Here is a 13,677-nt window from a genome sequence, read left to right on the forward strand (position 1 = left end):
GAGTAGTTTTTATTACTAACACAAAATTAAATATGTAAAATTATTTCATCTCATGGTCCAAATTAATTAGCCGATAAGAATATACAAAATATATTTAAGAACTTCTAATTTCATCTCATAAAAACTAATATCTAGAATTCCATCATTTAGATTTTTTAGGCTTTAGAGGTGTGATTAAGGAACGTCTTATTAAAATTTAGTTCATCTTTAGATTTCTAAGCCTTAGAAGTGTGATTAATTAAATAATATTTTATTAAAATTTAGTTCATCGTTCAGATTTTTAAGGCTTTAGAAATGTAATTAAGTAATGTTTATTAAATTTAAAATTGAAGGCTACATGAATAAAATTGCAAATTGATAAGTATTTTTAATACTTTAATAAATAAAGGAATATAGTGTGAATACAATTTTGTTTGTCGAAGTCCATACTTAACTTAAGTAGCCCAAAATGAAAAGCCCAGAATTTTAAAAATTACGTAAGCTTAATAATTAAAACAAAAGTTAAAAACCAAAATTAATAGAAATAAAATAAATACAATAATTTCATAATTAAACATAGTCCAACCCTAATTTATTCTATCTTCAGCAGCGCCGCTTGTATTTCTTTTCTTTCTGCGTGCGTCCTATTTTTCTCTTCTGTATTTCTATTTTTATTTTCTTAATCGCCATTTATTTTCTTCTCCATCATCGTGCAGATTCATCCTCCTCATCGTTGGATAAATTGTGTAGCTTGAACACCAAGTTCACGGTTGGGGCGTCATCCACCTCCACTCTCAATTTATCGCGGCTCAGATCGCCAAATATCAATTTTTTCACTGAATTTCCAAGGGGGCGCCGATCTTTTCTATCAATGTATTCAGTCTCTTGCCGGTCATTTTTTGTTTTCGTCGCTGACGGAGATGTTATTCGCTAAGGCAGTGATTTTTGAAACGGCAATGCGATTGTTGCCAGATTTAGTCGCCGCTAACACGTGGAGGAAATTCATGTACTGTCCACCCTCATCGATCTCAAAATCCAAAACGTAAATCCTCTGTAAGCACTGCTGTGAGGTTGCGAAGGATGGTTATATTGAGGCCGTGAAACAGAGCTTGCTATCGCTCTACATCTTTTAAGTTTGCATTTTTCCTCTAAATGAAGAAATAGAGGGGAAAAAAATTCAGATTGAAGAAGAGATCTTTAGGTAAAATATCAATACTGTTTTCTTTTTTTGACAAAAAAACTCAGATTATTATCTTTCATTCTTTTTCTTCAATTGGATCTCTATTTTTATTTTTCTTTCTAAATCTTTTTTTTTAATCACTTTCTTCGGTTGATGGATGAAAGATGTGAATATTATTTTTGTTGGAATTCATGGTTTGTCGCAGCTCGGCCTAGGAGAAAGATAGCTAGACCAGGTATCGTACGACTAGGGTGGAGAACGAGTGATGGAAAGTAATTGAAAGGAAACTAAGACAAACGTATAATTAACTTACATACATAGCCATCAAACTTTAACAAAAGAAGTTTAGACCAAATAAATATCATAACCAAGACTTATCACGCTCATATACAGGTTAAGGTTTTTAAAACATTCTACAACACGTCAAAAGTGATAAGAGAAATAAAGTGTTGCAGCGGAGTACATCATGGGACATTATGTATGAAGACACAACATCCTGAGCCTATTACTATTTACATAAACAAAAAGCTCCAGCTCAGCACACTTCCATCTTCATCCAAACTTAACCTGCACATTTAAAAAGATATGCAGGGCTGAGTACCACAAGCACTCAGTGAACATATGCCGAAAACATTTAAAACTCTGCATGATAATGCTATATATTGATCTTGCCACTTTAAGCAATACACAAGGGGTTTTCTGAAGCAACCTGTGTTTGCTAAACTGTTTTTACATAGTATTTGAAAGTGTCTGCGCAGACTAAGTTCTCATGTAAGTATGTACCATATCTACTAGTCTCAATAAACACGTTGAGAAGTAGGCCTCCTTCCCAAACGTAACGACAAGCTAACTCAAGGTTAACCGTCACTCTGTGTACACAAATCCTGACTCGCTCAGGACCCGAATTCGTTCTTCTATGTAGATGGTATCATACAAATCTTAAACATTGGCAAGTCAACAATTTGAAAATAAATGCATACACTTAAACTTTATATAGTAAAGTATGCATCATTGTTTCTTGAGTTAGTAAGCCCACCTGATGTATCTCCTTTACTCACTTGTACCCTAGTGTCACGCTCGTTCCTAGCTGGAACCTTTAAATAGATAAAAATTTGTAAGAAAAATAAGTAAGAAAAATTTATATATATCTAATATTGTAATAATAACTCATGTTTGCTATTCCCTTATTATCCTAACATTTCCTCACATCACATCATCAATACAATAACATTACTCAGTCCTCTTAACTCAATAAGAAAAAGAATAAGCTCATAGATGTTTGTCAATTCTCAATGAATAGATACATATTTAGTTTAATAAACTAACTTTATCAATCTCCTCAATCTCTATGAAAAGAAACCTCAATGAGCTAAAATTAAACTCCATCAATGCTACTACTCTCAACTATATGCATAAACATAGCAACTTTATCACTTCCATGCTCTTTATACAATCGAGCTTTATAAAAGAATTGGGTAGTAGGGCTGTTCTAATCTCAATAATTAATAAAATCACATCATAGTATACATATCTCCATCAAATAGTAGCATTGGAACACTCTTAACACAAAAGCCCTAATTTCCACTAAACTAACAAAATCAATTTCCCAAACTAAGTGGTGTAAACTCATAATATACTCATACATGACATAGTTCCAGCTCAAGAACACATATATGAACTCAATTATTCAAGAACATAACTAAAATTTTCGAACTCAAACCTAGGGTTTATACTAACTTGAGTAAAATCAAAAATCAAGTACCAATTACTGCAATTAACCACCACAATCATGCTTAGGAATCATCAGAAACATAATATATATCAATATTAGAATCATACTTCAACTCTAATATAAAATCCCTAATTTTCGAAGAACCCTAAAATTCAAAAAGAAATCTCCTTCAAGTTAAAAGTTAGAGAGAGGTAGAAAATCAAGAACTTTACCCTTTTCTTTCAAGATTTTGCAGCTATCACCTGAAATTCTCTACGAGGTTAATTTGAAAGAAGAAAGTGGTGGTTCTTCTTTTTGGGAAAGAAGGTCGACGGGCTGAGGATGGAGGAAAGGAAATGACTCTTCTCAATTAGAAATAATATTGTGCTTCATTATCCTCTCTTTTTTTCCTTGGAAGTCGTGTAACTTAAACAAATTGATAGAGTTAACATTGTTAAAAAAAATCTGACTCTAACTCCAAGTATTTCGATCCACTTGCATTTCCTTTTTTTTTTTTTTAAATAGTACACTAATAAATCATATAAAACTACTTGACATATATCACTAAATTGGGGCCACTAAGTCGGTCCAGTAGAGAATATATATATATATATATATATATATATATATATATATATATATATATATATATAACTACATATTTAAACTTTAATGACATGACAAGAACATATTACTAAATTCATTTATAAATAAATGAAATTCTTTTAGGAACACGCCTAAATAAATATTCTCCAACTACAAAAATTTAATGAAGCTATCTACCAACAATTATTCATCTTCAAGAAAATAAAATTAAATACTCTCATATTATTCACACTATTGATTTAGTAATAAATCTTAATTACTAAACCAATAAACTCATTAGTAAATAATACTCAAATAATTAAATAGCATCTCAAGCTATTTAATTCCTTTAACAACTATATAAATACTAATAAAAATATTATAAAAACATACGGGGTATTACATCCTCTCCCCCTAAAAATAAATTTCGTCCCGAAATTTGCGTACCTCGTTAAATAACTCGGGGTACTTCTCTCTTATCTTGTTCTCGAGTTCTCATGTCGCTTCCTCTCGCCCATGGTGTCTCCACTGGACCTTGACCAAGTTAATGGATTTGTTTCGCAGTTGTTGAATCTTGTTATCCAAAATCATTTCAGGTCTCTCTTCATAGCTCATATCTGGTTCAATTTCTATCTTTTCTTGGTGGACGACATGTTTGGGGTCGAAGACATACTTTCTCAACTGCGACACGTGAAACACGTTATGCACGTTGCCAAAATTTGGTGGCAGTGCTAATCTGTAGGCGACTGGGCCTATTTTCTCCAAAATCTTATAGGGTCCTATGAATCTCAGTTTTAACTTTCCTTTCACTCCAAACCTAGATACTCCTTTAGTCGGCGAAACTTTTAGAAATACTTTGTCCCCCATTTCAAACTGCAGTTCGGTTCGTCGATTATCGGCATAAGATTTTTGTCTATCATGTGCCTCTTTCATTCGTTGTTTAATCTGTCGAACAATTGTAATCATCTCCTCCACCGCATCGGGTCCTAAGACTCTTCTTTCACCCACTTCATCCTAATAAAGAGGAGATCGGCACTTTCTCCCATATAGAGCTTCATATGGTGCCATGTTGATCGTTGCCTGAAAACTATTATTATTAGCAAACTCAATAGGGGTAGAGCTTGTTCCCATTGCGTGCTTTGATCCAATACAATGGTTGTGACCATATCTTCTAAAGTTTGAATGGTCCTTTCAGATTGCCCATCAGTTTGGGGATGAAAAGCTGTACTGAAATTCAGCTTGGTGCCCAATTCTTTCTGTAGACTCATCCAAAATCGTGAGGTAAACTTAGAATCTCGGTCCGACGTAATAGTTATTGGTATTCCATGTAATCGTACTATTTCTCGGACATACAATTGGGCCAATTTGTCAGAGCCATAAGTAATGGGGATTGGAATAAAATGAGCACTCTTCGTAAGTCGGTCTACGATTACCCAAATTGTCGTATTTCCTCTTTTGGACTTTGGCAGACCGGTTACAAAATCCATTGTTATATGCTCCCATTTCCATTTCGGAACTTCCAACGGTTGTAACTTCCCATAAGGTCGTTGGTGTAACGCCTTTACCTGTTGACAAGCCAAGCATCGTTCAACAAAAGAAGCTATGTCTCGTTTCATTCCTTCCCACCAGAATTTCTGTTTAAGATCTTGATACATTTTGGTGCTTCCTGGGTGAGCAGTATATGGCGTTTTATGAGCTTCACTCATGATTTCGTCCTTTAAGCTTTTATCATTCGGAACAACAAGTCTTCCCTCGAACAAAATTGCATTGTCTGCTGCTTCTTTATATCCACTAACTTGTTCTGTCCGGATTTTGAGTCGTAACCCTTCTAACTTCTCATTATTTCTCTGCGCATTGGCCACCCTGGTTCTCAGATCAGGAGTTATTGTCAAGGTTGCCATCATACCCTCCATAGTTTGCGGCGGCAAAATCACTTCTAGCTTCAATTTTTCAAAATCCTTGATGAGTTCTTCTCTTTGTGTGAGGAGAAATCCTAGCTTGGATTGGCTCTTTCTACTTAAAGCATCAGCTACTACATTAGCTTTTCCTAGATGATAATTGATTCCACAGTCGTAGTCTTTGACCAATTCAAGCCATCGTCTTTGTCTCATATTCAGATCCTTCTGCTCAAAAAAATATTTGAGACTTTTGTGATCTGTATAGATTTCGCACCTAGCCCCATAGAGATGGTGTCTCCAAATTTTAAGTGCATGGACTACAGCTGCTAGTTCTAGGTCGTGTGTTGGATAATTCAATTCATATGGTCGTAGTTGTCGTGATGCATAGGCAATGACCTTGCCGTTCTGCATCAACACACAACCCAGTCCAATTTTTGAAGCATCAGTGTAAATTGCATACTCTTTATCAGCTTCTGGCACTGCCAACACTGGGGCTGTAGTTAACTCATTCTTGAGTTCTTGGAAGCTCTCTTCACATTCCTCCGTCCATATAAATTTGGTATTCTTCTTGAGTAATTGGGTCATCGGCCGTGCTATCTTAGAGAATCCTTCAATAAATCTTTGATAGTATCCAGCAAGACCTAAGAAACTGCGAATTTCGTTAACTGTAGTGGGTGATTTCCACTCTTGCACAACTTGTACTTTTGCAGGGTCAACCTTAATTCCTTCCGATGAGACAATATGCCCCAAGAAATCTACTTCTCTCAACCAAAATTCGCATTTGCTGAACTTGGCATAAAGTTTTTCAGCTCTTAATCTCTCCAATACAGTCTTGAGATGTTCTTCATGTTCTTCTTTACTCTTTGAGTAGATAAGAATATCGTCTATGAAGACCAATACAAACTTATCCAAATATGTGTGAAACACACGGTTCATAAGGTCCATGAACACTGCTGGGGCATTGGTTAACCCAAAAGGCATTACTACGAATTCATAGTGCTCATACCTTGTTCGAAAAGCAGTTTTAGGGACATCGTCTCGTCGTATCTTCAATTGGTGGTATCCAGATCTCAAATCCATTTTTGAAAAGACACTTGCTCCTCTAAGATGATCAAACAAGTCGTCTATTCTTGGCAGAGGGTATTTGTTCTTTAATGTGAGTTTATTTAACTCACGGTAATCGATACACATCCTCAATGTACCGTCCTTTTTCTTGACAAATAGGACTGGTGCTCCCCATGGAGACACGCTTGGTCGAATGAATCCTAGATCAAGAAGTTCTTGCAGTTGAATTTTTAATTCTTGCAATTCTTTCGGAGCCATTCTGTACGGTGCTTTGGATATTGGAGCAGCGCCAGGTTCGAGATCAATAGTAAATTCCACTTGTCTATCCGGTGGCAAACCTGGCAAAGCTTCTGGGAAAACGTCTTTATACTCCCGCACTACTGGTACATCATCAATGCTCATTTCTGATTTTACTTCTTTATTCAAATAGACCAAGTATGCTACATTCTCCCTATCCCGTAACAACTTCACGGTTTGCATTGCTGATAATACAACAGGTGTTTTCCTCTTTTGCTTTTCCATGCCGTAGAAGCAAGTAGGTTCTTTTCCTGGTGGTTGGAAACAGATTTCCCTCATTTCGCATCGAATCGTCGCATAATTTTCCGTCAACCAATCCATTCCAAGAATAATGTCCATGTCCCACATCGGCATTAAATGCAAACATTTAACTGTCATCTTAAGGGGACCTAACTCAAAGTCTAAGTTAGGACAGGTGTGCTTAGTTATGATACCCTTGCCTAGAGGAGTCATTACCCCCATTTTATTTTTATCTTGTTCTATATTAAGCTCAAAGGTATCTACGCAGGCATATGATATGAATGAATGCGAGGCACCAGTATCAAATAACACGATGATAGGCACACCCTTTAATTGACCCATACCTGCCAAATTACCTTGGTTCTTCTCAAAAGGTTTCTGCTCTAGGGCAAAAATCCGTTGGTGTTGTTGTTGATTCAACGGCTGCTTCTGTGGTGGTTGTTGTTGCTGCTGTTGCTGTGGTTGATGTTGTTGTTGTGGCGGTGGAAAGTTTCCCTCCATAGCCTTTAGATTTGGAGTTGGGTTGGGGTACGGTCTTCCCCCTCTATTACCTCGTTGCTTATTTGGGCATTGGTTCGAGAAATGCCCCGCTTGTCCACATGTATAGCAGCTGTTACTACCAGCCTTACAAATTCCAGTATGCATTTTATTGCATTTGAAACACGGTGGAATTCCCTGTTGTCCCAGAGGTGGTTTGACATTTGCAGAGAATTGTTGCTGACCCGGTCCTTGCCATATCCTCTTGTTGGGATGATTTTGATATTCCCACTTTCTTTTTCCTTTATGAGTTGAATTTTGATTAGCAAAAGGTGGATTCATAGGCGCTCGTGGCTTCACCTGGTACTGAGGTGGTTCTGGTGCTTGAGGTGTCTTCTCGGGCTGCATAGCTAGTTCCATGTCAAGTGCTCTATTCAGAGCTTCGGCATAAGTTAAAGTATCTTGACTTGCCAATATTACTCGGATATCTTGTCTCAGTCCAGCACAGAAAAGCTCAGACATCTTTTCATCTGTGTCTACTTTATATGGAGCATAACGAGCTAAGTCGCAGAATTCACGGTCATACTCTGCAACAGTCTTCTTCCCTTGCTTCAAATTAGTAAATTCCATTTCCTTTTGCTTACGATAACTCCGGGGAACGTATTTGTCAACAAGAGCAGTTTTGAATTGCTCCCAAGTTAAATTCTCCATTTGTTCCGGAGTATAAGTCTTTTGCCTAGCCTTCCACCAGTAGTCAGCTGAGCCTTTTAGTTGAAACGATGTGCATAAAAGACGTCTTGATCATTACACCTTAGGAAACGAAAGATTCGCTCCATAGATCGGATCCATTCTTCTGCTTCTACCGAATTTCCTGTCCCACTAAAAGTAGGTGGGTTCTGACGAAGAAAAAGTTCTTCTATTCTCCTTTCAGGTGGTGGAGATGGAGGTGGTGTAGGTTCCTGATCATATACACCAGCTAGTTCTCGATTTCTTCTTTTAGGCGGCATTCTATTATCAATACATAAAGTCTATATTAAATACATCATCATTGCAAAATAACTCATACTTAAGCAATTCACATTTAACTCAACAAATAGTAACTCATGAAGTTTGCTAAATGACCGCGTAGGTCATCATCATATATCATCAGGTAAAAGCTGCCTCCTCGGAGGACTTTTACAAAATAGCAGGGATATGTACAACAAAAATCCCTAGTACTAATCCTGATGTTCTACTATATAAACATCACAACTAGTACTACACCACGGTGCGGTCTGCTAGACTCTGCATCCGTATCACCAAAACACATATATACATCTACACACCACACATAGCTATATACATCTATGTACATACATAAAGTTACTACACCTCCTATCTAACCATCATCAAAGAGTAGCTAACATCTGCTCATGCTGCACTGGACTCGCTAGGCTCTGTCTCTGTCTCGCCTTCATCTCGTGGAACCTCGTGAACTCTCACACCCTTACCTGCAGAATCCCTCCTCAAGAACACACGTATCGTCTGACTGTGTGTCTCTGCCTCACGTGTATCATCCGAGTCGACTACCACATCCGCTTGATTTAGATCTATTGGTTCTCGGCGTATGGTTCCAACAGTTGGCTGCATTCCAGGAGAATCCACATGATCTCGAGGTACACCACGCGGTCTGGAAGGTCCAGCTTCAAACTCATCGCGGGTGCGGGTTCCAAGGATGGTACAGTCGGACATGAGTGTTTGTTGAGAAGTTGTCTCACTACCAGAGGAAACCACTATGTAAATCGGTGTAGGAGAACGAAGTAGGGCAGCTATCTCGTCATCAGTATCAGACTCAAGGAGTGGGGCCACCTGAACTGGCTCGGGCGGTACATACGGGGCAGGGTCATCTCGTGGTAGGAAATCAGCAATGCCTCATCCAGCTTGGATGTAGTCTCCTGGTAGCGTGTATGGTCCATAAGGAGCTGCCCCATAGCGGTAATACTGATGACTAACCGCTGCTGCGAAACCTGGAAAATCTACATACAGGTCGTACTCCTCACCATAATGGTATAAGTAGTCTGAGGCAATGGAGGTCGCCCAACCCTTCCAGTCGGATGGAAGTAGAGTCAACAGTCGAATAATGCCATCATACGAGGAGATCCCATACATGCTAGCTGCCAACCAGTGCTCATGGAAGTGGGCAAGAAATTCCCCCAATGTATCTCTCCAGCACATGCCATAGTGAAAGTACTCCCAGCGAATCTCATCCCGTGTCGCTCTAGCACTAACTCTCTTCCTCGCGGTACGTAGGGTACGAGCCATCCTGCCCAATATAACCTTTACAACTTAGCTTAACATAATACTCATAAAAATCATAACAAGTTTGAAATGAACAATAATCCAAAACAATCTCATAATTCATGTAATAAAATTCATATCCATTCTAAACTGAAACATCACTCCAAGAATCTCATAAATAGCATCATCCATCATTTCCTTTATCAGTAACTCAAACTCTTTAAATCACATCATAATTTTTACCAAAAGGAAGAAAATAATTTAAACTCATACCTGATTAAGCTGGATGAGATGGTGTGCGCGCTGAGCATTCATCATTAATATTCTAGTAGTCTAGAGATACAATCTAGACTAAACTCAAAATAATTTAGGCTCAGAGCAAAGGGCCTGCTCTGATACCACTTTGTCGCAGCCCGGCCTAGGAGAAAGATAGCTAGACCAGGTATCGTACGACTAGGGTGGAGAACGAGAGATGGAAAGTAATTGAAAGGAAACTAAGACAAACGTATAATTAACTTACATACATAGCCATCAAACTTTAACAAAAGAAGCTTAGACCAAATAAATATCATAACCAAGACTTATCACGCTCATATACAGGTTAAGGTTTTTAAAACATTCTACAACACGTCAAAAGTGATAAGAGAAATAAAGTGTTGCAGCGGAGTACATCATGGGACATTATGTATGAAGACACAACATCCTGAGCCTATTACTATTTACATAAACAAAAAGCTCCAGCTCAGCACACTTCCATCTTCATCCAAACTTAACCTGCACATTTAAAAAGATATGCAGGGATGAGTACCACAAGCACTCAGTGAACATATGCCGAAAACATTTAAAACTCTGCATGATAATGCTATATATTGATCTTGCCACTTTAAGCAATACACAAGGGGTTTTCTGAAGCAACCTGTGTTTGCTAAACTGTTTTTACATAGTATTTGAAAGTGTCTGCGCAGACTAAGTTCTCATGTAAGTATGTACTATATCTACTAGTCTCAATAAACACGTTGAGAAGTAGGCCTCCTTCCCAAACATAACGACAAGCTAACTCAAGGTTAACCGTCACTCTGTGTACACAAATCCTGACTCGCTCACGACCCGAATTCGTTCTTCTATGTAGATGGTATCATACAAATCTTAAACATTGGCAAGTCAACAATTTGAAAATAAATGCATACACTTAAACTTTATATAGTAAAGTATGCATCATTGTTTCTTGAGTTAGTAAGCCCACCTGATGTATCTCCTTTACTCACTTGTACCCTAATGTCACGCTCGTTCATAGCTGGAACCTTTAAATAGATAAAAATTTGTAAGAAAAATAAGTAAGGAAAATTTATATATATCTAATATTGTAATAATAACTCATGTTTGCTATTCCCTTATTATCCTAACATTTCCTCACATCACATCATCAATACAATAACATTACTCAGTCCTCTTAACTCAATAAGAAAAAGAATAAGCTCATAGATGTTTGTCAATTCTCAATGAATAGATACATATTTAGTTTAATAAACTAACTTTATCAATCTCCTCAATCTCTATGAAAAGAAACCTCAATGAGCTAAAATTAAACTCCATCAATGCTACTACTCTCAACTATATGCATAAACATAGCAACTTTATCACTTCCATGCTCTTTATACAATCGAGCTTTATAAAAGAATTGGGTAGTAGGGCTGTTCTAATCTCAATAATTAATAAAATCACATCATAGTATACATATCTCCATCAAATAGTAGCATTGGAACACTCTTAACACAAAAGCCCTAATTTCCACTAAACTAACAAAATCAATTTCCCAAACTATGTGGTGTAAACTCATAATATACTCATACATGACATAGTTCCAGCTCAAGAACACATATATGAACTCAATTATTCAAGAACATAACTAAAATTTTCGAACTCAAACCTAGGGTTTATACTAACTTGAGTAAAATCAAAAATCAAGTAACAATTACTGCAATTAACCACCACAATCATGCTTAGGAATCATCAGAAACATAATATATATCAATATTAGAATCATACTTCAACTCTAATATAAAATCCCTAATTTTCGAAGAACCCTAAAATTCAAAAAGAAATATCCTTCAAGTTAAAAGTTAGAGAGAGGTAGAAAATCAAGAACTTTACCCTTTTCTTTCAAGATTTTGCAGCTATCACCTGAAATTCTCTACGAGGTTAATTTGAAAGAAGAAAGTGGTGGTTCTTCTTTTTGGGAAAGAAGGTCGACGGGCTGAGGATGGAGGAAAGGAAATGATTCTTCTCAATTAGAAATAATATTGTGCTTCATTATCCTCTCTTTTTTTCCTTGGAAGTCATGTAACTTAAACAAATTGATAGAGTTAACATTGTTAAAAAAAATCTGACTCTAACTCCAAGTATTTCGATCCACTTGCATTTCCTTTTTTTTTTTTTTAAATAGTACACTAATAAATCATATAAAACTACTTGACATATATCACTAAATTGGGGCCACTAAGTCGGTCCATTAGAGAATATATATATATATATATATATATATATATATATATAACTACATATTTAAACTTTAATGACATGACAAGAACATATTACTAAATTCATTTATAAATAAATGAAATTCTTTTAGGAACACGCCTAAATAAATATTCTCCAACTACAAAAATTTAATGAAGCTATCTACCAACAATTATTCATCTTCAAGAAAATAAAATTAAATACTCTCATATTATTCACACTATTGATTTAGTAATAAATCTTAATTACTAAACCAATAAACTCATTAGTAAATAATACTCAAATAATTAAATAGCATCTCAAGCTATTTAATTCCTTTAACAACTATATAAATACTAATAAAAATATTATAAAAACATACGGGGTATTACATGGTTGGGTTTAGGGTTTATGTTGACGGCTTATTGGGAGGTGGGGGTTAGCGGCTGCGGCAGCTTGGTGGATGGAAGTGTTGAGAGAGATACTGGAATATAGAAGAAGAGGCAGAAGAATGAATTAAAAGGAGTTGGAGAGAGAATATGATCTGCCGAAAAAAATGGCTTTTCTGAAACTGCCAAAAATGGCGCCAAAAAAGAGCCGTTAAACTGGTGTTTTATATATTATATAGATGATTCGCACATACTAATTTGCGTCTCCGATTTGTCGAGGGGTGGAATCAAAATTCCGAGCTAAAATTTTAGAAGAATTAGTATTCCCTTCGTTTCATTAGGCTTGTTCCAATTTTTTTAGGCACGATTATTAAAGAGAGTATAATTAGTATAGTAAAAATGCATAAAAATGTAGCGTCATATGATTTATAGTGTAAAAATTATATATTACCAAGGGATTATAGCAAAAAAATACACGAACTTTGATAAAAGTTGCAATTTTCACCCGAACTTTCAAATTGGCCAAAATATACCTGAACTTATATTTTTTGTTGTAAATTTCACCTCGACGGAGTTCAATCATTGCAAGTTCAGGTGAAATTTACAACAAAAAATATAAGTTCATGTATATTTTGGCTAATTTGAAAGTTCAGGTGAAAATTGCAACTTTTATCAAAGTTTGTGTATTTTTTGGCTATAATCTCTATTACCAAATATAGAAACATGACAAGATTAATGAGACAATCCAAAACAAAAAATATGACAAGATTAATAGGACGGAGGAAATATTATATTTATATATAAGGTGAATAGTAGTTTATAACATTAATTTTGATAGCTTTTTAAATTTATAATCTCAATTTTAATTTAACTTTCAAATTTTACAAATCTATTTACTTTTACTGTTACAAAGTTTTAGCAAATTGAATTTCTAAATAGTGTCAATTTTTAACACATTTTTCTCGAGCTGAGATATCAAAAGAACGAAGCTATGATGTGAGAGATGTATATATGGGTGAATTCAGTCATCAGATTTTTGATGCCGAATTTTTTTAAGTGTTAATTCATAAATGTACGAACTTT

At 35.9% G+C, this 13,677-nt stretch overlaps 2 long non-coding RNA genes across 3 annotated transcripts; both read right to left on the bottom strand.

The window, feature by feature from the left end:
• Positions 1 to 1,503: 1,503 nt before the first annotated feature.
• LOC131011406 (uncharacterized) lies at positions 1,504 to 3,355 on the bottom strand. The gene is made up of 3 exons (XR_009096901.1): positions 3,104 to 3,355; positions 2,196 to 2,253; positions 1,504 to 1,726 (listed from the first exon to the last, which is right to left on the bottom strand). It is a non-coding gene; the product is annotated as an uncharacterized LOC131011406 (long non-coding RNA).
• A 5,186-nt stretch (positions 3,356 to 8,541) lies between these two features.
• Positions 8,542 to 12,113, bottom strand: LOC131011407 (uncharacterized). 2 transcript variants are annotated; one of them, XR_009096903.1, is made up of 3 exons: positions 11,861 to 12,109; positions 9,983 to 10,483; positions 8,542 to 9,734 (listed from the first exon to the last, which is right to left on the bottom strand). It is a non-coding gene; the product is annotated as an uncharacterized LOC131011407 (long non-coding RNA). The 2 variants fall into 2 exon arrangements; XR_009096902.1 differs by having other exon boundaries at positions 8,542 to 10,483; positions 11,861 to 12,113.
• Between the last annotated feature and the right edge of the window lie 1,564 nt (positions 12,114 to 13,677).

The sequence above is a fragment of the Salvia miltiorrhiza genome, chromosome 2 (genome assembly GCF_028751815.1).
Source record: "Salvia miltiorrhiza cultivar Shanhuang (shh) chromosome 2, IMPLAD_Smil_shh, whole genome shotgun sequence".
In the NCBI taxonomy this organism is placed as follows: domain Eukaryota; kingdom Viridiplantae; phylum Streptophyta; class Magnoliopsida; order Lamiales; family Lamiaceae; genus Salvia; species Salvia miltiorrhiza.